The sequence below is a fragment of the Strigops habroptila genome, chromosome 1, assembly GCF_004027225.2.
Source record: "Strigops habroptila isolate Jane chromosome 1, bStrHab1.2.pri, whole genome shotgun sequence".
NCBI classification, from domain to species: domain Eukaryota; kingdom Metazoa; phylum Chordata; class Aves; order Psittaciformes; family Psittacidae; genus Strigops; species Strigops habroptila.
The window spans coordinates 46001307-46023728 of NC_044277.2; the positions used below are offsets into that span (position 1 = coordinate 46001307).

A 22422-nucleotide genomic window follows, 5' to 3' on the forward strand; every position below is an offset into this window, starting at 1 on the left:
ATTTCTTTTTCAGAGCACATGCTCTGAGTCTTCCCTAGGTTTCCCAACCTAGGGAAGTTTAAGTATACAAGTTTGTGGAAATAGAACATTTAAAAAAATTTGCATTAATTTGGCTGTTTTCTGAACTGCTACCATAGTATATTTTTTTTAATCTAATTTGGAAATTGTGGAACTAAGAACGTTAGTTTTAGATGGTTTCAAATACATCTTAAATAAGTACTAATTTAATTTAATTTGTTGTTTCTTTCACATATAAATACAGTTACACAGATCAAGACATTTAAATGAAAAAATTCTAATGAGTCTGCAAAACAAATGAAGTAAAAGCTGTAGTCTTGATTTTACATGCTGTATGTAGCAGTTTCTTAATTATATTTTACAGACCTATTTTGTGCTTTTTTAGAAGTATAATGGAAACGTGAATGCAGGATGAATTGATTAGCTTTAGCATATTTAAACTTGAGTTATTAAAGCTTTTTCTGTTCCGTTTCAAGGAAGTATATTCTACCACCACAGACTTTCCTTCTATTAAAGTACAGCTTAGAAATTCATGTATTAAAGTAAATGTTCTGCCAATTGAGAAAATAATAAAAAGGAAAGAGAATTTTCCTCGCTTTCCCACCACATAGGAGTTAATAGATGACTCTACTATAGACTCCTGCAATAGCCATCAGCACTGAGAATTCCTTTCCTAGGTGGTGTGCAAACCCAGGAAGAGTGGTGGAAATGGGGATGTAGAGCTCAGAGGGCAAGAGCTGTCCGAAGGTGTTGCCTTAAAACCACCAAATATTTGTTACTGGTTAATTATCATGCCATCAGTTTATCTTGCAATGGAGATCACACAAGTTTGGAGATCTACCCTGTGCTGTGAAACTTCTGTTCACTCTTCATGGAATCAAGACCCTTTCGCAATTTCTCCCCTTCTTTTTTTGTCCACCAGCTAGGAACCACAGTGGACTGCCCACTAATTCTTTGTTGACATTGCTCATGCAAATCTGATGATAATGACTGACCAGCCTTAACGAAGTCTGAACTAGGAGTATAGGATGGCAGACTAACTTCCTTTCTCATTAGTCATCACATTCACACAATCCCTTCCCTTGCTTCTCAGAAGTGAGAAGCATGACTGTTGTTTTGTCCTTGAATAGTATTAAAGCGCGTAGCATTTTTAGGGAAGTAGGAATTGGAAAAACTGTATGAAGCATACACATCGTATCAGTTGGTTGAAAAATGACTTGGGGGAGTTTTTTCCTACCACTGTTTCCTCAGCTGAATTACTTCAGTGGTTAATTCTTTTGAAAATTCTGACATGCTTAAAAGCATGTAATTTGATGGTTACACATAAACATACGGTCCATCATTGCATAGCTTTGACTTAAATTTAATTACACTGCCGTTTTGAAATACTATTGTTGTCAAAAGCCTATTTTCTGGTTATTAAACTGGATTCAGATGACTCTGGAAGTTAAGTGTAGTTGCGCAATACTTGCTCCTTAGGAATAACCATAGGCCTGATTCTGATCTCAGTTGTGTCACCTTACTGTGTAGAATCATAGAATCATTTAGGTTGGAAAAGGCCTTTAATAACATCAAGTCCAACTATTAACCTAGCACTGTCAAGTCCAGCATTGAACCTTGTAAGTGCCACATCTACACGTCTTTTAAATACTCAACTGCTGCCCTGGGCAGCCTGTTCCAGAGCTTGACAATGCTTTTGGTGAAGAAATTTTTTATAATATCCAATCTAAACCTTCCCTGGTGCAACTTGGAGCAGTTTCCTCTTGTCCTGTCACTTGTTCCTTGGCAATAAGAGACTGATACCACCTTGCTACAACCTTCTTTCAGGTAGTTGCAGAGAGCAATAAGGTCTCCCCTGAGCATCCTTTTCTCCAGGCTAAACAACCCCAGTTCCCTCAGCTGTTCCTCTTTAGATTTATGCTCTAGACCCTTGACCAGCTTCGTTGCCCTTCTCTGGACCTGCTCCAGCACCTCAATGTCTTTTTTGTAGTGAGAGGCCCAGAAATGAACATAGTATTTGAGGTGCGGCCTCACAGATGCAGAGTACAGGGGAATGATCACTGCCCTGGCCCTACTGGCCATGCTAGTTCTGATTCAGGCCAGGATGTTGTTGACGTACTTCCATCTCATCTTCTGCCAGCTGTTGACCAACACCCCCAAGTCCTTTTCCAAGTCCATCTTTTCCAGCCACTCTTCCCCAAGCCTGTAGTGTTTCATGGGGTTGCTGTGACCCAAGGGCAGGACCCAGCACTGAGGCTTGTTGAATACAGTTGGCTTCAGCCCATCAATCCACCCTGTCCTGATCCTTTTGTAGAGCCTTCCTACCCTCAAGCAGATCAACGCTCCTGCCCAACTAGGTGTTGGAATGCATCCTTCGCAAGGATGCACTTGATCCCCTCATCCACATCATTGATAAAGATATTAAACAGAACTGGCCCCAGTCCTGGCCCGTGGGCAGCACTACTTGAGACTGGTTGCCAGCTGGGTTGACTCTCTTGACCACGACTCTTTGTGCCTGGCCATCTAGCCGGTTTTTTACCAAGTGAAGAGTATGCCTGTCCAAGCCATGAGCAGCCAGTTTCTCCAGGAGAATGCTGTGGGAAATGGTGTCAAAGGCATTACAAAGGTCTAGACAGACAACATCCACAGCCTTTCCCTCATCCACTGAGTGGGTCACCATGTCATAGAAGGAGATCAGCTTATTTTTGAGGGAGGGTCAGACTTCTTTCTATTATATTAAAAAAAAAAAAAAGGTGTTTTTACTGATAATGGCTTTGTTCATTTATATTGCCGGGTAGTATGTCATCATCTATTAGTTTCTCCTTCTGTACATGAGGGCATGAGAGGCCTCATCTTCAGTTGTTATCCATGTGTTCAGATGTCACAATATGTGAAAAATCAGTGGAACAATATATTCAGACTAAATTGGAGAAGGGAAAAAACCACACGTTTATTAATGTTGTATTACTGTATGTCGTGGTCGGAGAAGAAGAGGTTAAGTTAAAGAAGGAGTTCTGTTCAGTATGTTAAATGCCTTTGCTTGTGCAGGTTTTATTGCAGTTCCGTAGTTTATCCAAGAAAAAATACTTATGGCAGTTTGATATGCCTGTTTATCTAATCTTTGTTCTATGTCCTGCAAATTTTAAGATACAAATAATGCATTTCTCCTAAAATCATTCGCCTAGGAAGATTACTTGAATGGTTATTTGCAGTGTCATATCTTAAAGGTAGAGATTCTTACTCTGGTAATTTATTTTACTAGTTTCTTATCTTTCAAAGGCTTTATTTTAACATTGTCTGTCCTGTTACTAAATGCATGATTTTAGTTTTCTGCTAAGCAAACTCATTGTCTAGACAACATTCAAATATATCCTTTGAGCATTGTGTAGCTATAAAATATTTCTAAGCACTTTGAGTTGCACAATGGTAAAGGAAAAAAAATTGTTTTGGTGTTGATCACTGAGATAAGTGGTGATTACGGATGAGTAACAGCACAGTTTCATGAGCCATTTAAGCCAGAGCGAGCTCATGCTGTTGCCAGAAGAGGCACGCTTACGCCTTCTTTGAGCCTGGTACCAAGTGCTCATGAAACCATAAAATGAACGTGGTTAGCTAATTTATCTGGGGTAAACTGTCACTCCTACTCCTTTAGATTTTTGCTGAAAGATCTTGTATGCTTAAACAGAGCCATGGTGTCCCTGCTGCCTTTTCTCTTCTAGCAGTGAAATGATTAGAAAATAATACTTTTTTTGATGCTTTCAAACTGAGTGACAAAACTTGATTTTGGCATTCCCACTGACTTATTTTGTAGTTTACTATTGAAAATACCAGTTGGTCTGAAACAACCCAGAAACGCATTGTTGTGAATGCGGTGCTCAGGCATTGCCTGGTATTTAAGAGTGACTAATGTTTCTTCTGATGTAGTGGAAGTTCCATGGATGCTGACTGTCCCAGGTGAAGCCACTTCACTTTGTTGTGAAGTGCTAGTGGTGTTTTATCATCCTACATAGAAATGCCTATCATCAGCTAAGAATAAAATTCCTTTTAAAGAATAGTATCATGCTTAAAACTGAAGACGACAGCATATCTTTTAAGGCTTAGGTCTTGTTCCTTTCTATAAACAACTCTTATGCAATTGTATTCTTACTATGGTAGCTTTAATATTCTGGTGCATGTTAACAGTAGAGCCAGGGAGAGTGTTTTTAGCAGAATCATATTTTCCAAGAGGAAAATCAGTCTTTCCTCCCCCCTCCCCCTCCCCCCCCCCCCCCCCCCCCCCCAAGAAAAAGAAAAGGACTCTCCCCATGAAAAAAATTAGAAAAAAAAAAAATAAAACCAAAAATGGTAACCACTTTGCTTGAAGTCTCCTTGCCTTAAGCAAAAAGACAAGTTGACAAGTTCCTTCCAGGCAGACAGCCAAAGAATCTCAGATGGATCACGTCTCTCTATGAGCTGCTGGCAAGCTGGGGAAAAAAATGTTTCAATTCTTCCCAAATGTATTGTTTACTGAAATTCTCTTCCTGTACCCTTATTCCCACCCCCCCCAAAAACCCCCCAAACTACCACCATACTGGTTATTCTTTTCAGCCTTAGTGGGAGTGAGAATTTTTTTTTTTTTTCTGCAGAAGCTTATGTTGGGGAAAAAATATGAATATATTCTCAGTCCTGCTTAACATCTAGTAGGTTTAGTTTTGCCTTCTGCCATGTGAAGCAGAGTAAATTTTAATGCTGTTACTTGGTGATGTTGTGCCTTGTTGATTTATTTTGTTACATTTGCATTCCAATTCTCAGTCTCTTGCCTTTTTAATCCTTTTCCTCTTCTTTTCTCAAACAGCTTTCCTGTTTGTCCTCTTCCCATACCCCACAGAATCCTAAATTCTCCTGTGTCAGTACTGAGCTTACTCTCCTGGATTGGAAGAGCTGCTTCCGTTTGCTTTAACTACACTAGCACAGTGTCTGTTTTATGATGCCTGTGGTCTGTTCACGTACCAAGCTCTTAATGTATTCTCAGATACTTGTCCCCTGAAAATCAGAGCTTTCTTTTGTGGAAGCAAGGGATTGCTTTTCTCGAGATGTGGTTTCCTTTTCCCCACTCCTTAGTTAAACATAGAACATATCCTAGAGTATACATAACATGTTCCCTTGCTGAACAGTGGTGAAGTATCTATTTGAATGGTGACCCCTTTTTTCTCCCTTTAATTTCTGTAAAGTTCTACATCTAACTCATACATGGTATCTGATTTTACTCTTTATATTAAGCTCCTGATTAATGTTGGTATTTTCTCATTGCAAGCTTGTATGTAGAACGTAACATACATATAAACATATATATTACATATGTATTATAAAAAAGAGAATAAATATAAATAGTGAAATTCAGTGATGCTTTGGATGTGTGCTAGGGACAGACATTTGAGAAACGTTAACTCCATTATTCCTCCGTGGACCTTAAAGCTGTTATGGAATGACTGTGTTTAGGTCAATTTGTGTATCTAGTATCAAAGAATTTCTCTTGAGTTCTAGATAAGAAGACATTCTAAAAGAAACCTATAAAAATGTAGTAAAATGTTTTCCTTTCATGGAATATTTGTTCTAGAGGTGGAAATATATATCATAGTAAAACCAAAATAATTCCTAAATGCACTATTTTGTCTACTTTTTCCTGAGAGGAAACCTGACTCACCCCTATTCCCTGCAAAAGGAACATCGCTTATGTTTCCAGTGTAGACTCTTATAACTACATCTTGATAAAGAGAAAAATAAACTTGCAGAGAAATTATAGAAATCCTGAATGGTTGCAGTGTTCTGGGATGTGTAAATTACTATCTTAGTTAATTAGTCCAGCTCTGATAGTAATTTCTGTTTATGGTGCATTTACTTGGAATGCACTGAATTAATTAGTACTTATTCTGTTTTCCTATATTCAGCTGGTTTCTTATGAGGATTTCAAATGTAGTATCCTTTCTGTGTGCAGAAGTATGAATTATGAGAACTGAGTTGTCAGCTGCCCTTGTAAGCTCTGGGCATGGCTCAGCAGGGGATGGCAAAGGAGATATTTGTTTCCACCTCTGAAGCGAGGTCTAGCCTTATACTGTTAGTAACACCATTTAGTGTAGCCTCAGCTCAGTTTTAAACTCTGCCATCTGGCTCTCATTCCCAAGGGGCCATTATTTCTCCTAGAATTGCTATAGTTAGAGCCTTCTCCAAGACTGACCTGTGCTGTAGGGGAGGCTGGGAGGAATGGTGGTTGCAAAGCTGAGCAGAAAGCCTACCCAGCAGACAAAGGTGCCCTTACATAAAAGAGGTTTATCTAGTGATAGAAGAAAAGTTGCTGTTGCTTGCAGCAGCTGCATTAAAAACAAAATAAAATTTCTGTATGTGGGTGGATTAGTATATGGAATCCATGGAGCAAAAACTAAGGTGAGGCCATCTGGGTTAGCCTAACATGAGACACATGGTTTGTATAATTATGCATTTGAATTCTCATTTAAGACTACAATACATCTTTTGTTGATGTGTCATTTTTTTAACAATCTGGAAAACAAGTTTACCAGAGCATCCTATTGAACCAATATTATAAAAAGTGCCCTTTATTACAAAGCATATTGCCATACTATATAGAGATAAATTGCAGTAGTAGTTAAACATTTAATGACTACGTTAAATTAGATACTACTGTGTTGAACACTTGGATGTCAATCAACAAATCCAACTGCAGTTTGAACTGCTCTGATTTTGGATGAATGCAGTGAGGCAGATTTATTGCTTTGGGTTGAACTTGTGACACTCAACATGGGGACATTTTTTAATTTGGAAATTACAACTTTTGGAAGCATTCACTTCCAAATTTTCAGGGCATGTCTTAGTCATCAGAGTCAGCCCTGCTGAACTGAGAAGATAGGAGGGGCAGAAGGAAGGTGCAAGGGAACAGTTTTGGATGGAAGGGAAATTACTAGAGCTGCTATTGTTTTCTAGGCTGTAGAAGGAGTAACTGGCCTTTGGTACCCTTTAAATCTTTCCAATTCAGCACACATAGTTTCCCACTCTTCTCCATATACCCCAGCTGGATGATCTGTCCTCGAGAGGGCAAGGAGAATAATGTTAGGGGATGAGTGGGGTGAAACTCTGTAGTAGAGAATGGGGCTGAGGCAGAGGAAAGGGTGGAAGCAGAAGAATCCAGGTGATGAAGGATGCTGGAATGGGTGGAAGAATGAATAGAGATTCTGCCTGCTGTAGTTCAAGGGGGAAAATGAAAGCACATGTTTTCAATAACTCTAGAAAGAATGGAGAAACTTGGCATTGTTTGAGGGCTTAAGGGGAGAAGCAATTTAAGGTAGGAAGGAAGATATCTTGGAGTACTTCCAGATTTCCTCATGACATCCAGTTTGAGCTAGTCATGGGCATCTGATATCCATCCTAAAGGAAATGCCAAGGACTCAGTGGAGCTCACCAAAGTGAATTAAGTGAGCAGATAGTGCTGAGAAGCTTTTCTAGGAGAAACTGCAAGGCCTTTTTGGCATCCGAATGACAACATGATGCCTACATCTCCCTTTTTTTTGCAGTTTACACTAATGCCAAGAAACGTAATTATTTGAGTATTCAGCCAAGATCAGAACATGCATAAGAGCCTTTTGAAGGTAAATGGATCTTATAGCAAGAAAATCAGGTTCACTGAAGAAGTACTTGGAGCTGCACATCATGGCTTGTCCACTGTTCTGGAGGCAGCATTGGGTTTGAGCACTCAGGCACATCAGTGTCTATAGAGTGGTCTCAAAACCCACTGCTGCTTCCTGCTACAGGTGAATTGGTACCAGTAATGTTGTTTTTATTGTTGCTCACCTTGATTATAGATGTGCAGTTTAAGTGCATGTGAAAACACCAGCCTTAAGTAAAGCTAGGAGAGGATATACCAAAAATGCAGCTGCCTTTTTGGAGTTATAATTACATCACAGTGATGTGGCTGCAGGGTGAGTGAGTTAGATCAGCGTGTTGGTACGTCTGAAAACTATATGTGTAGGCTAGTTCTCCCCTGGGTCAGCTTGCTTTGGTAATTTACTGGGACCTGCTATGGAAAAGGAGATCAATTAATAAGAAAAAGGGGTCTGTTGGGGATGATAAGAGAAAAGGAGGTCATAGCTGAGTGAGACTCCACTGTGTTGAATTCCCTGTTTGGTTTTGTTTGGGTTGTGGTTTTGTGTTGTGTGCGTTTGGCTTTTTTCCCTCCCTTTTCTCCCTGCAGTGCAACCAGGAGCTTTTTTTCCTGCTATTTTAATTTATTCCAGTTGAGGATCAGCTCCCTGCCCATCCCTTGCTGCCTGCTGCATCCCAGCCCCATCCAGGCACAGCAGTGGACAGTGCCGGTGGTTCCTAGCTGGGCTGTAGATGTCAGTGAGCAATCCCATTAACCTGCCAGCCCAGCTGCAGATAATCCTGGAGAATCAGGGCACCCAGCTCTGGCTGTGGCTGCCATCCCTAGCCCCACTGCAGCCCCAGCCTGCCAGTGGGCACTGATGCTGCAGGCAGAGGAGCATCACAGCACAGCTCAGTTGCATCTTACTCTTCTATGAGCTTCCCACAGAGCTTCAGAAAGTGGCCCATTTTGGTGTTTTCCTCTTCCCTTTTACTATCTGCTGTGTTTTGACACATACTATGTTCTCGTGTGCTCGCCTGTGAGAGCAAGCTCGCTCTTGTGCACTCTGCTGCCTTTTAAGAAGTAGGTTTTGGTTGGTTTTGAAAGTTAATGGCACATGCCTCTCAGGTTGTGGAGAATAGGAATTATTTAAGACCCTCTGTGAGTTCCAGTTTAACATTCTTTTAAATAGGAAAGTTATGAATCCCTAAAAGCATAATTTGTGACATAAAAGCTATCAAAATAGCAGTGCAAGCTGTTAAAGTGTTTAAAAATTTGATTCTCTGCAGTTTAAAATGTGAAATAAATGTACACTAATTGTTTTGAATGGAGATGAAGATGGTGTTTGAAGCCAGTCTTTAAAGGAATTAGTGAGGTAGCACTGCAGTTAATGGTGGAGCACTATTTTTCTGTAATGGGCTCAGCAATGTTCTCTAATTAGCTTGCAAATTGATATTCAAACACAAGTAAACTGGCAATCAAATACAAGCAAAACATCTATGTAAATAGAGTATGTTTTCCGCATTTAGCATACCTGTATCGAAATTATGTGTGGGTGGAGGGTAAAGCTCTTAGTTGTTTTTCAGCATGGAGCTTTTATTAATGGTGGCTCACTGGTTACATTAGGTCAGGGTCTTGGTTCAAGCAAGTGAAAAGAGGAAAGGAAAAAACCAACCCTTTTCTTCCACAAGTGAGTGGCTTTTAGACATTAGTAACATAATACTGAGTGTCTACGAGGCGTTTCCTGTCTTCATTTTTTTCAAGTTTTGTCAACTAGTTGTACACATGGGATGTGATGTGTAGCTGGGTCAGTGGAAATTATTCTGTTGATTATCCTGGATTTGGATCATGTTTATTAAAATTGCCGCTGTATGGTATAGCCATTTAACTTTTCAGCCTTGTGCCAGAGACTGGATGCATAAAATGTTATTAGTGTTCGTGTTCTAGAGTTTTCTGCTACATAGAGTGCAGGTTCTTAAACTTGAATTCAACTCAATACCTGATTTAAGTAGTTTGTAAATTTTTCTACAAAGGAGAACCATACAACAAAGCTGGTGCATAAGAACTGTTGTGAGGAAAGATAAATAAAGATCATGCCTTTGAAATTTGGTTTTCAGGGTCTTTTTAAACTTACTATTTTCTAATCTAGGAAACATCTCTCAGTCATTGACACACTGGTAACTTGCTAACTACCCGCTAAGTGTAATGTTTGTTGGCAGGTGGAACTGTGACTATATCAATGAGTCAACTATGTGGTTTTATTGTACGTCCATACTTCTTTCAGCTGTCCATGGTGTGTGTTGTTCAGCATCATCTTTTATACTAAGACTTCTTTGGAATGCACTTGCCTAAATCAAAATCTTATCCCTGTGCATTCATTAAATCCATTATTGTTTGGATAGATTTAGCTTTCAATGCTGGCTGTGGTCTGAGTTCTTCAAGGGAAAAAACCCAAACAAACCTAAAAGCTAAAAAACCTTATGTTAAGAGTTTTTTGTAAAGCAGCTAGTATGCTTTTTACACCACAGAAATAATACGTAAGTGAAAGCCTCTGGCTTTCCAATTCAGCATGTGCTTTTCTGTTAAAATAACAGCAATTTTCCCTTTACAGTGCTGTAGTGCATGTTTGTGCTTTTATAAAATATTGATTAATTTGATTCTCAGGGGATGGCTAATGGGGGAGTGCAGGTCCCTTGGAGGTCACAGGTTCAGATCCAGTCTATCATCTGCATCCAGTAACCACTAACAGATAGCTGCTCAATATGTTATGCAAGAAGAGCCGTGGTTGGATTGGTTTCTTCTGAAGGAGTTTATGTTGAAAAGGTATTTGTTATGTAAGAGCAGAAATACTGCTGAAATTAGTGGAAACTGGGGCAGGACATGCAGGGAGGGAGCATTTGTGTGAAGGCAGCTGGAGGTGGTCAATACCATAGTGCTTTCCAGACTGTCTAGAAGAGAGAAGCAATGAAGTGGAGATTTTAACCTCTTGGAGTGCATTTATGCAGAGCTGAGATGTATTAGGACAGGAGTTTTAACAGCTTGGAGGAGAAAGCATGTCTAGCATTCCAGGTACCTGAGGTGTTTTTTGCCTACCTGGAATTGATTCAGTGTGTGTCCCAGAACCAGAATGAAGTCTGTCTTGCATTTGAACTTAAAAAAACCCCAAATAAACAATAAAGAAAACCTTTCTTATTCTTACGCTGCATGTCACTATCTGCACTTCTGAATGTTTCCAGTCTCATTTAATTAAAATTCTGTTATGATGCTCGTGTGTAAATTAAATATTTAAGAATTATATGTGTCAGTATTTATAAAAATACATCATTTTCCCCTTAGAGAAGGTGATCTTATCAGTTGTTACAACTGCAAATGATCTGTTAAATCATTGTCTCCTCCTGATTTTTGCAGCAGAGGCTCTGTAATTTACAGATGCTGAACAAAAATAGTCTCAAAAAGCCAGAGTAGTCACTAAAATGAAAGATTTTTTTTTTTTAGCCTTCAGTGGATTTGTTGTTTAAAGGAAGAAAAGCTTGCAAAAGCATAGGTGCACCTGGCTTTGGGACCCAATTTTGCAAGAGAGAAATCTGTTCTGTGATCCCAGCAAAGCTTCATGTGGCTGCTCCAGTTTGCTGGGCAGGTCATGATGCAGGTATATGTAAGCCTGGCTTAAGTTGGCCACCATCTCCAAGTCTTTAGGTTTTGTATTCCAGCTGATCTCAAATGAAAAGTTACTGAGTCATAATAGTATCGAGTTGTGTGTTCCTCTTAAAAAAACAAAAGTACAGAAAGATTCTTAATCTTTTTTAATGCTTTTTTCATGCAGGACATCAATAATAGATTGAAGAAGTAAGCGTTGAATGCTTGTTCATTGAGTAAGTGACTTATCAACCTTCACGTGGTACTTAAACTTTTTGTAAGGTATACAAATAAGATCTTGGGAAAAGCTGGTTTTCAAGACTGCTGGAAAGCCGTTGTGTGACCTCTGTTGTCATACTGTAGAAGAACTCTGCCTGGGTCCTCTTGGGGAGGAAAATGTGTTGTGTTGACTCGTTGAGTGATGCGCAGCTGTGCGGTGAGCAGGGCTGGGCTGGAGCCAATCGATAGATGCAGGTCCCTTTGATAGATCAATACGCTGTAATGAACTCAGTGCTCCACTTCCCTGGTAAGGATCACTGCAGGGGATAGGAAGGTTCCTGTTTTTCTGGAATAAATCAAACTGAAAATTGTGTTTGAAGATTTTTTTTTTTTTTCTCTTATGCAGGGATTGAATAACCTTTCTTAGTTTCCTCCACAAACTCTGAAGACCCTGTGATACAATCTCCTTGGTTATCTGTGAACTGGATGCTATGTGTTTTTCATCGTGACTCCTTTTTGAAAATACCACAAAATAAATCGATAACCGCTTTAGTTAGAAAGAAATCTAAAAGGGCTATGGAATACTTGGTTGTCAATTTGTTTCCTGGTTGTTGTTGTTGGAGGTGGTCTGTGTTTATTTCTCTGGCAATTAAACAATTAAAATACTGTGAAGGTGAGCCTAGCAGCTTGGGTGATGGTTTAGTCCGAGGTGTCCCTGCCCATGGCAGGGGGGTTAGAACTTATATGATCTTAAGGTCCTTTCCAACCCTTTCTATTCTATGATTCTAGATGAGCAGAGTCTGGCAACTTGTTTATGTAGTTCCCTAGACATGGTTTTTTAATTGCAATATTTTCTTGTAAATCATAGCGTTATAGAAGGTATAGAGATAGATAAATGGTTTGATAAGCTGTTACCCAAGTGTTTTAATAATGCTGTCAGCCACATGTATTTATGATGCAGAGAATTTTCCAGGCTGTACATAGTGTCAGAATGTCATTGAAGGTCAAAACACAGTTTGTTTGCTTAGAGGTCTCTGTTTTTATTTGATGCTAGACTTCTCCAGTCTCTGTTTGTATTACTGTTTTAGTAAGAATCTTGCTGTCTTTGATTTAAAATTTTTGCTAGCCGTGCACTGATCTGCCACAGGATAAATTGAATTGAATGTACTGTGCCATAAAGTGGGAGAGGGGGGGAAAAAGGTCACCTTTGTGTGATAAACGCAAACTGTGTTGATACCGTTACTCATTTTATATCAAATACTTTGTTAACTTTGCTGATTTTATCAGCAACAAAAGGCAAAATGTTTTATTAACAAAAAGGTAATATTAGACAAGTCTTTAAAAAGAGCTGGAGATGCCAAGAGCATGGTTGGTTCTCTTACTCTGTAAGGGACAGGCAAGTGGTTTTCGATTTCAGTGTTTCAGAACGTACCTGCTTAGTTATGATAAAATGGTTGGGGGGTTAATAATCATTTATACACAGTGTCTTTACTGCCTTTCTGAGCTCATGCACATGCAGATGAACGTAGTATTTCTCATCTTTTGAACTGATGCTCCTACAAAATGTTCAAAATAATTTTTCTTCAATATAGTGAAAATGAAAATTAAAGTTTAGCTGGTGAAACATTTTTGCTGCAGGATTTTTAGCGGTTCCATGACTTGAATCATCAGGTGTCCAAAGCCCTCCAAGATGGATGTTGCAAGTTCCAGGCAATATTGTGGCTTTTTTAAAAAAAAAAAAAAAAAAAAAAAAAAAAGACCATTAACTTCTCTGTGATAGACTTAAAAGATGCTGTCATGTGAGATTTGGTGCAGAGGCTCTTGCATTGCTGTAGGTAAGGCGGCGACATTAAAGCTTGGTCTCTATTTTTGGTACAGTAAAAGGTAGCAGGACCAAAGGGTGGTGGACTGGGGGGCAGTGGGAAGGAGCTGTTTTGATGAGGGACTGTTGACACTACTTACGCAAGTCACACTTCAGAGGAGGAGACAAGCCAGTGCTTCTTCACTGATGATGGAGGAGCTTGGGCGAATTTGCCTTTTTATTTCTAAGGCCAAAGTTCTTTATTACAGTTCTGTATTACAGTGATCTGATGCTAAATTACCATTGGAGAGGGAAGTCCCACAGCTCTTCTTAGCCTTACCCAGAGGTCCAAATGCTTCTTTTGTACTGGATATAGTCGTTGTGCGGCCTCAGTATGAATCAGTGCATAGGGCTGATCAAATGGCAGGCTTACCCTGGAGCGAGAGGAATGATATTCCCTCGGATCAGCTGGGTGAATTGAATTGTCCTGCAGCTCTGCTGCAGTGGCTTCTAGGAGAAGAGAGAAATGGGATAGGGGGCTGCAAGTCTACCTCCTTTAGCAGCATCTTCTGCCTAAATACTTTTAATTGTCATACCAGAAGTGCATCTTAGGTGTGTCTGTACATATTGCTTATTGTCTCCTGAGGTCTTCATCCTTCATCTTTCACTGGCCAACAATATTGCTTTGCTGTCATTTCTTCAGAGCCACAGAACCAGAGTGGTTGATTTGAGCATCTAGTATGCAAATGAGATGACCTTTTTGCTGTGATTACATTTTTTTTAATGAATATATAAATCATGGATGTTTCATCATTAACTCAAGCCTTTCTGTGAAATATGAGGACATTGTGCAGCATTTTAATCTTTTCTCCAGTCCGTCCGGTCCTTTTCTCTCTGCTGTGATCGTCCAGCAGTAAACCTCTCAACAAGCAACAGTCTCTTCAGACAAGAGTCATATGTCTTATTGCAAATCTGCAAGGCAAAACGAGGCAAGCAAAGCTCACTACCATAGTTGTAAGCCACTTCTGCATGCACCCCCTCTTGAACTCTTTCTTTAGTCACCCTCAGTCATGTAAAATATGATAGTCCACCCATGCTGCTCCAGGGGCTTCAGCGGCATGCTTGCTCCTGAAACTTTTCTGTGTGAAGGAAGAGCTTTGAGGGACAGCTCTGCTGGAGCCTCCTGCCGTAACTGAGAATGCTGCTGCCTCCGTGTATCCATGCTGGCTCTCTGCTGGAGGCTGCCATCCTGCAGCAAGACTGATGACGCAGGCTGCCTGCTTGGGCTTTGCCTCTGAGGGTCAAAGCCTCCTGTGAATTATCAATAAGGATGTGCTGACGCCAAGGCAGTAGCAGAACTAGAGCAGCAAGACAAGGATGAGAATGCCCTTCTGTCGCGTCTCACTAGGCACTGTCCTCAGCAGAGAGGCAAGACAGGTGGCTGGGGCTGGTAGCATTTTGTGGGGGGAAGTTGGAAGAACCCCAGGGCTTCCCGTTTGGTCACAAGGACTTTTGAATCCGTCTTCAGAAAGTGGTCTACAGCTGTTTACTGTACTAAGTTCTTGTGGTGGCAGGGCTTGACATTCTTCAGCTAAGGCTGAAGTCTCATTCCAGGTGTTTATACTGTGGCAGTTGGGGTTTAAAAAATTGAAACATTTGCTGTGCCTTGTAATAATTAATTTGATTAAGTTTGGGCTGAAAACAACAGGAGTGTTTCTTTTTAAGCTGAAGACTGTGATTTGTTTTTAACAGCATTTTTTTTTAAAGCTTCCCATTAAGGGGGGGGGGGGGGGGGAAGGGAAGGAGCCTTTTAAACTATTTACTCCAAAGATCTTTATATAGCACAATCTATTTCTCCTCTTAAATTAGTGGTCAGCTTAAAAGTAATTCATCAAAACTGGTGGATTTATGTAAGTATAAATGTGGTATAAGAAAGAGGAAAATGAGTTGCAGAGTTTCTGAGAATACTTGAAATTTGAGGCAACTCTGGCTAGTCTAGAATCAACCACAAACCTAGTGAGTTCCTAGTATTGAGAGTTTTTGCTTTTTTGGAATATCTATCTCAAATGGAACAGGGAGATTGTGTAGAATCTTCTATAGAACTTACATTCTGGAAAAGATTTGCAAGCTATTTTTATGTATGCTATGTGAATGTTACAGGGAATGACATATGCTGGTTTCCTGTCCAGGGGCGGATGAGCATCAAGATGTCTGTGGAGACCAATAATTAGTGTGCTTTTGTGTATGATGAAGAACAGAATGTATCTGATGGTACACGTGTATTTGTTCAAAGATTTTTTGATACCTGATTTTATTTTAATCTGAACCAGTGGTCAAGAGTTCTGTTACTTGCTTTTTCTTATGATTTAAAAATGTTTTCCTAATACCGGCTTTCACTTAAAGGTAGATGCTTGATGGTACATTTTAATTAGAATACTGATGTGCAGACTCATAATCTAAACATCCAAAGTTACGTTAGTGTTTCATACTGGTTTACATGGACTATTTTTTTTTATTTGCCCTTGACTCGTAATGAGCTTATTAGCTACAAGCTATCTCTATGCCCATGGGCAGGTCCTGATTCTAAAAGTAAAAGCTGACAGCTGTGGCCAGAGGGGGGCTTTTCAATGCAATACAGTGTGGCTTTGCCAATAATTTTAATTTCCTAAGCAGACTTTAAAGGGGGGGAGGCAAGAGGGCTGTCATTGTTGAGTCAAAAATTAATGTAATTTATTTTTTATTATTCTTTGTTTACGTTTGATATACTTTGTTCTTTTATGAGAACATTGTGAAAATAAATCTGCAGTATTTAGACAGATGTAGTACAGAATTATTTCCTCGTCTGAATTCAGTGACTACTTGTCTTGCATGGGTGAATACTTGTCATGGTGCAGAACTTCAGAAGTAGACTGAAAACCAGAGCAATTTCAAGGAGTACTAGAAATTTTGTAATGTTTAGGTTTTCTGGAATGCTGTACAAGGCACTGAATGTGAATATTATGTTTTAAAAGAAACAGTTTTTATATACTTGCATCTGTCCACCTATAAGTGGAGATCAATAAATAGCTCATGATAGATAATGTGCATCTCAGTCTTACTGCAAGTATTCTGTGGGAGGTAGGAGGAAAGCATAAGGAAAAACCAGACTTGAGAGATAAGCCTCGGTGATTTGATCAACTTCACCATGGGTTTTTCTTTTATTCTAAGTCACAAGTTGGGAAATTCATGGTGAGATGAAATATGGAAATCTGTACTTTCCTTCATATTTACCATTACAAATTCAGATTGGTAGTTAGAGATTAGTTTTGTAATTTTTTCATACTTCTGTCAAACTGTGATAGATACGAAAACAAAGTACATCTGTTTTTTCTCAAACTATAAATGCAGTACCTCAATGGCAATTAAGTTATATAGGCTCAGCTCTTGTTAGGAGCATTGTTTTGGGGTTTTTTTCCTCATTTACATTCTTGAAGCAGCAGAAATTAGTAATATTTCATCATTTACATGATGAAATTGCATTCAAAGCTTAAAATGAATTTTACTTTGTAGAAATTCATGGTTAACACTGAAGATGAATCGTGCTGTACAGTGCTGAAGAGCAGAACGTCTTGCCAGCTCATCCTAGCGTAGGAGCTGCAGGGAGCCCTCTAGGGAATGTCACACTACTTTTTGGGAATTCTTTCACTTTCCAGTCACTGTTGCTGTGGGGAGCAAGAGCCCACATCCTGTTGTGTGCCACTAGAAACACCAAGGGGTTGGAGGTGATTTGGGGGTGGAGTATTTGCTATAGGAGAGATTGGCTGGGAGATGGCACCCGCCAGAAAGGTCTCTTCCTTTGTTGCAGCCACCCTGCTCCCTCAGGAGTGTTTCCTGCCTGCTTTCCCCATCTGTCCAAAAAGGAGGGCCAAGAACTGCCTTTTTAATTTTCCCTCAGTCTACTTCCTGCTTAGCCAGGTAAAGCCTTGCAGGAGTGAAGAGCACTGGAAGGCCAGGCCTGGATAATTTTAGCATCTCACCAAGTCTGTAAATGATCTGAGGGCTTTGCAGAGCACATATGCCATGCTGGCACTACCACTTACTTTTTCTTCTCAGAGTTCATTTGCTTGTGAAGATGCATGTTGTTCATAACTGTAAAACAACAAAAAGATAAACTAGTGCAAATACTCATATTTTCTTCCCCTGTCACACAAATCCAGAACAAGTATTAGTGTCATCTGTCTTTATACTTAAATTCCTCACTAGCTAAATTTCAAAAGCAGTGATGTCTGATCTTTGGGAACACTTTTAAAGCTGTCTGACATTGACTTAGGTGGTAAGTACAACTTTGGAGAACTTAGAAGAACAGGATTTCTAGCGTGGGATGCAAATAATTTAAAAAATGCAGAGCAGTGCTCACTGTTTAGACCAGCTATGCCTGAAAACTTCCCATTAAAAATGTTAAATGGACTTTTCAATAATGCAGTAAATGTGCTGTGTACTAAAGGCTTTGATTTTTAAAAACCAAAACCAACAAACTTTGGTTTTATGTAATCTGCTGTGCAGGCTTTGTCTTTTGTTTCATGCCATTCAGCAGCTCAGTAGGGAATACCAATTTTTGATACCTAATCCAGTTTGTCATCTCCCATGGTGCAGCCTTTGGATATTGTGCATACAGGAGACTACTATGTGGATAAAAAGTATGTAGCTCAAACAAAGTGTGAGGCTAGTTGGAAACCATTTGGTTGCCTTTACAGAAACAAAACATTCTTTCTTTAAATGTTGCACTTTGTCACAGTGTGTTTGTCATACTGCTTGGCTTTGTGTGTACTATTGATCAAGGTAGCTTGTGTCCTGTCTGCACTACTGTACCATATTGGTTTTCTATCTTACCAGCACTGTAGTACCGCAGGTCATAGCAAGATTCATTTCAGCAGTGGTCCATCTGAGTTTAGTATGAGTTTGGGCTGATGTAGATACCTTTGTGTTGTGCACCTGGGAAGGAAAGCTCTGGGATCAAATAGCTCTGAATGGAGCCACATGTACTAGTGAGGTCTTGCTGCCCAGCAACAGGCATGATACTAGGGGCAGAGGCATGGGCAGCCTCCAGGCATGGTGACGTTTGTATGCTGTGGGAGAGAGGGCAGTGGGCAGCTGCATTTACTGAGGCACGGTGTGGCACCAGTTTTGCCAAGCAATGCTGATCTCTGTCTAAGGAGATTAGACCTGTGCTCCACCCTTACCCTTGGAATAAAAGCTCAATAACAATCTTCAAAGTCTTGGGTGGCTTGAGATGCATTTCTTAAAAGTACATTTAAAAAAAATAATTAAAAGCAAGTCTTGAAGATAATACTTCTATTTAAGAAGGCTCTAGCTATAGAATAAGCTTCCAGTAGCTATCTTGAGTAGAATAGTCTTTAAAGAGAAACATAAATCTTCCCGAAGAGCAACTCTCACCCACTTCAGCATAAGAGACAATGTAAGAAACCCTAATATAAAATCTTTCTACATGTTTGGCTGAAATAGTCCTTTGTAAAGAAAAAGAAGTAAGAAAAATGGGGGAATTCCCCTCACCTCAATTGAGGCCCAGAGTTAAACTTCTCATAGGAGACATTTCAGTAACCACTGACCTTTTGCTGTCAGTATTTTTAGCATGGAGAAAGTTGAGGATGATGGTTTAACTTCCACCCCCACCCTGCGTCCATATTCTTTTTTTCTTCCCCTCTTGCTTTTTAGTCTCTGTTAATCCATTGTTACGCTTTGGAGAAGGAAGTCTTTTGTTGCTGCCAGTTAGTGTCTGTTCTTTAAAACAGTTCTAACTTTTTTTTAAGTGTCAGAAAATAAAGTACTGAGTGAGTGAATTCAGAGTGAGACCAGAAAGTGCACATGCATCAAATTCCTCTTTGAATGTTACAGGTACCAAGGCTATTTAAAGCAAATGACATAAGACATGTGGCTGTGAGTGACGGCCCTTATCTCTAGCTGTCACCTTGGTGTCAGATCTGATGGGATTTGAGAATGCAGGCACGTATGCCGTATGCCAAGCCATTGTCCTGCTGTAGCTGTGCAGAGGTCAGATGTTGAAGGCACCTCTGGTCATCTCCAGGCAGCTCCCAGGATGGTACCAGCAAAAAGTGGCTGTGGATTATTTTGGTCCAGTGACTGTGTCTCTGGCCACAGAGCAGAGATATGAAATAAAAAGGACTGGGTGCCTCCAGGAGCCTGTAGCGGGTGTGATTTAAGAAGTTATCTGCACATGACAAGGTTTTCCATAAGCTTCAGCATATGGATATTGGCTGTCCTTTTTGCTAGATCTTTTATTAGTTGGCAGTCAGTGTTGCTTTATGCATTAAGTAAAGTTAAAATGTGAAAGTGAAATTTTCAGTCAAAAGTGAAGTAAAAATGAAGACCTCAAGGGAAACAATCAGTGCATATTTAAAAGCTGAATACCTTTCATAGCACAGTGAATAGCTGAGCATGTTTCTGTGGGCATTCTTTACAGCTAAAAGATGAAGAACTGGGGTCGTATCCTCCCATGCTAGGTGGACAAGTCATTGTCTGCCCACTGGCATAGTCTGTAAGATATGACAATTAAACACACAAAGGTGACACAAAAAATGCTGTTAAAAAAAATAACCTTAAGGTGGAAGAAAAAAAGAAAAATCATAACAATGTGAGCAAAAGTCATGTGCTTCCCATTTGCTTGTCTGGTTGGTCATATAAAATCATGTAGATTTAGTAATTTAAAGTTACTGGACAGTAATACAAAAAATCTTTAGTCCTTAGGTGGTTTGACCTGACATAGAATCCAGCCACTTTGCCCACTAAATTAACCCAGCTTTTAAAATGTCCAAAGAAAATATCTCAGAGGAAGAGAGTGCTACACTGAGGTGCAGCACCCTAGAAGTTATTTTTGATGTTGGAAGAACAGAAAATAGAAATTGTGACAGTTCTGTTAGCAGGATTGAACTTTTTAGCAGTTTTTGACAGCTGAAGTTCTTTTCAGTTTTTTTGTTTTATTGTTTTTTACAGATCCAGGTTACTGCTGAAATATATTAACTTGAAGGGGATGGGCTTTATGGAGTCACTTTTTATACCAACTGTACACTGCTAATTCTGTAAAGCCTGCCTTGATGTTCCCTGTCCTAAAAGAAGACTCAAACCTTCCATTTCCCTGTGTTAGACCTGTGAACCACTGAGAATGTGGTTCGGAGGTGTGATAACAGAATTAATATATGAGAGAATTTATGTGCCATGGCATTAAATCAAGATGGTCTTCTGTCATTTTTTCTATTTCCCGAGAGCAAAAAGACTCAAGTTGGCATACTTACTTGCCACCAGAAGTCTAAAGAGGGATGTGGTCAAGAAGGAAGGTTGGAAGGAAGATGTCAGGGGTTTAAAGCTCTTTCATAATTTTTCCAGGCAAAATTGTGTTAGGAAGGACCTTTGTAGTGATGCTTTTTTTGTTTGCAAAGCCCACTGACAATGAAAAGCCCTGTGTAGCACAGGCTATCATTATCGCTATCCATGGTCTAACCATTGCTCAGTACACATATTTCATGATGTCTATAATCTTCTGACAGGACAGGGCTGTTGAAATGCCATGTAAAGTTCATTCCATCCTTTTTACTAGTTAACTAAATTATCTTCAAAAAGCTGGTTTTGCTTCGTGGCAAACCTTGGAAGACATTCTCTAGGGTTTTCTGTATGTAAAAACTAAAGACAGTGTTACAGAAATAGCCCCAAACTTCTTTGGTTGAGTAGTCTTTCTCCACTCTTCATTTGTTTTCAGAGTAGTTGTGCGTAGGCTAAATTGACCCTTTTGGCTTCAGTCTGCACCATGTGACAAAGGGCTCTGGAGTTACTTGAAGGACTCCCAAATCTGTCTTTTCTATACTCCTACTGTATCCCTCCCTCCCTGAAAGCAGGACCCAGCTCTGCCCCACGACACATTTTCATCCTGCTTTCCTAAATGCAGACCCCAGCACTGCTTTTCCATCTTCCTGCTACTGTCCTCCTCCATATCCCCAACCTGTCAAACCAGAAAGGCCTCATCTTTTCAGTGCGTACCTTGAACCAAATGTGCCTTTGCTCAGCATTCTAGGAATGGTGCTCTGCTAGGGGAACAGGTTACTGTTGTCGCTTAGCAGCTGACAATCTCCCTGTGCACATATTCAAGTTCTGACACATCCAGAAGGTGGGCAACTGAAAGCTACCATCCATTGCTGGTCAAAAACGTTTGTAGGTGTAAGGTGTGTAGTTCTAGTGCTATTGGCTCTAACTAGATCATGCTGCAGATCTACCTTTCCTTTCTTGTACAGCCTTCTCATCTCTTGTAGACAGCCCTATGAAGTGTGTGATGTCAAGAGCTGGGACATCAGGCCCACATGAGGTTTGTGTGCTAAAAACCGATAATCTTGTAAGGTTCACATTGGAGTTGGGTTTGTTTTTGTTATTTCTCAAGAGCTGTATGTAAATTATATGTTGACTAGTGGAATTATTCTTAGCAAGAGAATGGCGTGCATTCTTGAGAGTGTAATGAAAGACCAGAAGTGCAGGGGTTACACAGCAAAGAGTCATAACTGGTTCTGCTGGAATAATGAAAAGTTAAGCTGCAGTTGTCTCCTGCTCTCTTGGGATGTGGTGTAAGGCCTAAGATAACTTATTTTCTCAAAATCCCCATAATCTGTCAAGTCATTTAAATGTTTGTGGTTTTGTTTTGTAGGAAGCCATTCCACAAGATGCAGTACTTAAAGGGCTCTGCTCATTCTCCAGGCAGGATTACAGGGTGGGAAGAAGTGCTGTCAGCCTAAAAATAGGAAGGGAAATTCACTCCCCATTTTTAACTAACTTTGTAACAATAAGGCTAACTAGACTTTGAAGTCAGCTTACATTTAAGGTTAGGGAGGGAGGAAAGTGTGACTGGTTGATTTTACTACAGAGATCCGACATGACCAGGATACTACAAGTTTTGAAAAGATTTTAGATAAATGCCATAGTTTACTATAGTACAAAGGAATGCAGAAGTCCGACCACCTTCCTGCTCAGAGCAAATCTGATTTTTTAGTAAATCTGAGTTTGGCTTTGCTGCTGAGGTCTCTTCCAATGGGCTGGAAAGAGTCAGGCAGCAGCGGCATGATGA

The 22422-nt window shown here is 39.9% G+C and overlaps 1 protein-coding gene across 3 annotated transcripts in view; it reads left to right on the plus strand.

The window, feature by feature from the left end:
* Window positions 1-22422, plus strand: part of CDH2 (cadherin 2) — a 118701-nt gene that overhangs the window by 12795 nt on the left and 83484 nt on the right. The gene's annotated exons all lie outside the window — the stretch shown is intronic.